The sequence below is a fragment of the Brachypodium distachyon genome, chromosome 5 (assembly GCF_000005505.3).
Source record: "Brachypodium distachyon strain Bd21 chromosome 5, Brachypodium_distachyon_v3.0, whole genome shotgun sequence".
Taxonomy (NCBI): domain Eukaryota; kingdom Viridiplantae; phylum Streptophyta; class Magnoliopsida; order Poales; family Poaceae; genus Brachypodium; species Brachypodium distachyon.
Window position 1 is genome coordinate 28,041,362 of NC_016135.3, and position 2,983 is coordinate 28,044,344.

Sequence of the window (2,983 nt, forward strand, 5' to 3'; positions counted from 1 at the left end):
AAGGGCCAGTCGGCTGCACCCAGTCAGAACAAGAAAGATCCTCCCCCCGAAGGCAACAAAGGTTTTTCCGAGGAAACCAATTGCCTGATGATCTTCGGAGGAACAGATGGATACGAGGCTAAGCGCCAGCAGAAGCTCGTCCAGCGCGAGGTCAACGCGGTCGAGCCCGCCGTTCCCCGCTACCTCCGCTGGTCGGAATCGGTGGTCTCCTTCGACCGCACGGACCACCCTGATCACATACCCCAGCCGGGACGCTTCCCCCTGGTGGTTGATCCGCTTGTCCGGGGCGTTCGACTCACCCAAGTCCTCATGGATGGAGGCAGCGGCTTGAACATCCTCTACGTCAAGACGCTCGACGCCATGAGGATCCCACGCTCGGAGGTCCGACCAACGGGAGCTCCCTTCCACGGGGTGGTACCCGGCCAGCTGGCAATGCCGCTCGGCCAGATTGCCCTGGACGTAACCTTCGGGACACCGGACAACTTCCGGACAGAAACCCTCACCTTTGAGGTAGCCGACTTCCCCGGCTCATACCATGCCATACTGGGACGCCCATGCTACACTAAGTTCATGGCCGTACCCAGCTATGTGTATCTGAAACTCAAGATGCCGGGTCCCAACGGGATCATAACGGTGCAGAGTAGCTTTCGCCACGCCTATGCGTGCGAGCAGGAAAACTGCAGCCTGGCCGTTTCCTAGGTCGCAGCGGCTGAGCTTGACGCCCTCAAGCCCGCCGTCTCCGAAGCAGCAGCCAGGTCGTAGCCAGATTGCCCTGAGTCTCTGGACTACGCCTAATTGCTCAACCGGCTACACCCCTTTCTTCATGGTCTACGGGGCCGAAGCGGTCCTCCCGAGTGACTTGGAGCATCGGGCCTTACGCACGGGGGCTTACGAAGAAGGAAGATCCGAAGACGCACGCCAGGACGACATCGACGAACTTGAAGAGGTGCGAGACGTGGCCCTGACTCGGTCGGCAAAGTACCAGCAAGGACTACAGCGCTATCACAGCCGCCACATCCGTGGTCGAGCGTTCTCAGTCGGGGACCTCGTCCTGCGACGAGTTCAGACTAACATCGGCCAACACAAACTGTCCTCCCCCATGGGAAGGGCCATACGTCATCGCTGCGGTTCTACGCCCGGGGGCTTACAAGCCAAGCTAAAGGATGCGGACGGGCGCACTCTCTCCAACGCTTGGAACATTGAGCAGCTACGTCGTTTCTATGCTTAGCCCTTTTTTGTGCTTTCCCTTGATTATACTTAACAGATCAAACACATACGTGATTATTCTTACTCCTTGTTCTCATTTGGATTATTTATGATCACCAATCCCCCGACTCGCCCTACTGTTTACCCCCGCGGTTACATGACAAGGCCTTGGGGGCTACACCCTCTGGGTGCGCTCGGCGCACTCGAATCCTTGCCTTTGCAACTCTTCTTTCCTAAGTACCGTGTAAAACATCTCGAGTCGTTTTCTTCCCGACTGCCAGTTGTCCTTGAAACTCCTACGCTACTCGGGCAGACGGCTCCTCGAGCTAAACCCTTGGCAAAGGAACAAGCAACGGGTCGGAGAAGCGCACTGGAGGACAATACACGCGAAGACAGGACGAAATTGCAAAAGGCTTAAGTTGTATTAACACGACTGTTTGTTTATTTACATAAAGGGGAACGCACTCTGCCTTCCCCGAGTATGCAGGATAACTACGGATCGGTGTAGCCCGTCAGCTGAATTGCGTCCGCGATGGCGTAGGCCACCGGCTTCACTTCCTCCAGCAACCGGGGACCTCCTCGTCAGTAGTCTCCACCGCCAGGCCCTCGCCCAAGTCCTCCACTTCGAGCGTGGGGTAGTTGGACTTGGTCATCACCAAGGTCATCTGCGCCCCGGGCGCGGGCCGAAGTCTTCATCAGGTCCCGCATCCGGGTCGGCACAAGGTCGAGGCGGGCCTGGAGCTCCTCCGCGTTGTCCGCCTCTGGCCCGCTCCGCCAAAGGGCAGAACAGGCCTGACGAGCCTTCGAGAAAAGGGCCGCTGCTGTCAAGGTCGCCGTCCGATAGGACGTCTCGGCGGCACGGGCCCCCGCCTTCAATGACTCGTTCTCGGCTCGGAGCGATTCGTTCTCGACTCGGACAACTGTCAGCAAGAAAAAGGAAGGATCAAGCTAAAGGACGCCGAAGAAAAGGATACTACGAAGCATGGGACTCACGGCACTCACCGTCAAGGGCGTCCCGAGCATCTTTGAGAGTGGTCTAATCACCGTCCTCTCTTGCTCAACCTTGGCCGCCCGAGCGTTTGCCAAAGAAAGCTCGTTCTTGAGGTTGGCCATACTCTCGAGCGCCAACTTCATCCAAGTGACCTCGTTTTCTGCGGCTGAGGACGAACCGAGTCAGCCCGGACTCGAACAAGAAGGAGAGGAGGGAAAAAGCAAAAGGTACATGCGAATTACCATCGGCTCGGGCAGCTCCAGCGAGGCTCGTTCTCTCTTGGCGGCTAAGGCCCATGAAGCCGCGGCACCGGCGTTCTCCAGCTGGACTTTGAGAATCTCGGACTTTCTCCGAGATCTCAACATCAGAGACTGCGAGAAATCAAAAAAGAGCTGAGTCAGAGAAGTCAGAAGATATGGTAAAACCCTCCACTAGCTTCTACCAACCAAGTAGAGGCTCGGGGGCTACACCCTCTGGGTGCACTGCCGTGCACCCAGAGTAAGAAAGACTCACCTCCAGTGTCGGGTTCAGCTCGGAGCCCACGAGCTGGGCCCCGTCCTGTAGCGCCTTAACCAAGGCAGGGAGCTTGCCGCCCAGTTGTGCCAACACTCCGAGCGCCTTTTCCCACTCCGCCAACTCCCGGAGGTCGTCAACTCCTTGCGAAGCCTCCACCGGACACGACGCGCCGGCCTGGCAGACTTGCAGAGGTTGGAACCCCTTTGGGAAGGGGAAATCAGGCGCTGCCGGCCGCATTTCTCCGGTGCCTACCGTCGCCAATACCACGCG

At 58.1% G+C, this 2,983-nt stretch overlaps 1 long non-coding RNA gene across 1 annotated transcript; it reads right to left on the reverse strand.

Moving 5' to 3' along the window:
• Positions 1-1,635: 1,635 nt before the first annotated feature.
• LOC112269492 lies at positions 1,636-2,628 on the reverse strand. Its single transcript, XR_002961336.1, has 3 exons — positions 2,440-2,628; positions 2,209-2,363; positions 1,636-2,126 (listed from the first exon to the last, which is right to left on the reverse strand). It is a non-coding gene; the product is annotated as an uncharacterized LOC112269492 (long non-coding RNA).
• Positions 2,629-2,983: the final 355 nt, after the last annotated feature.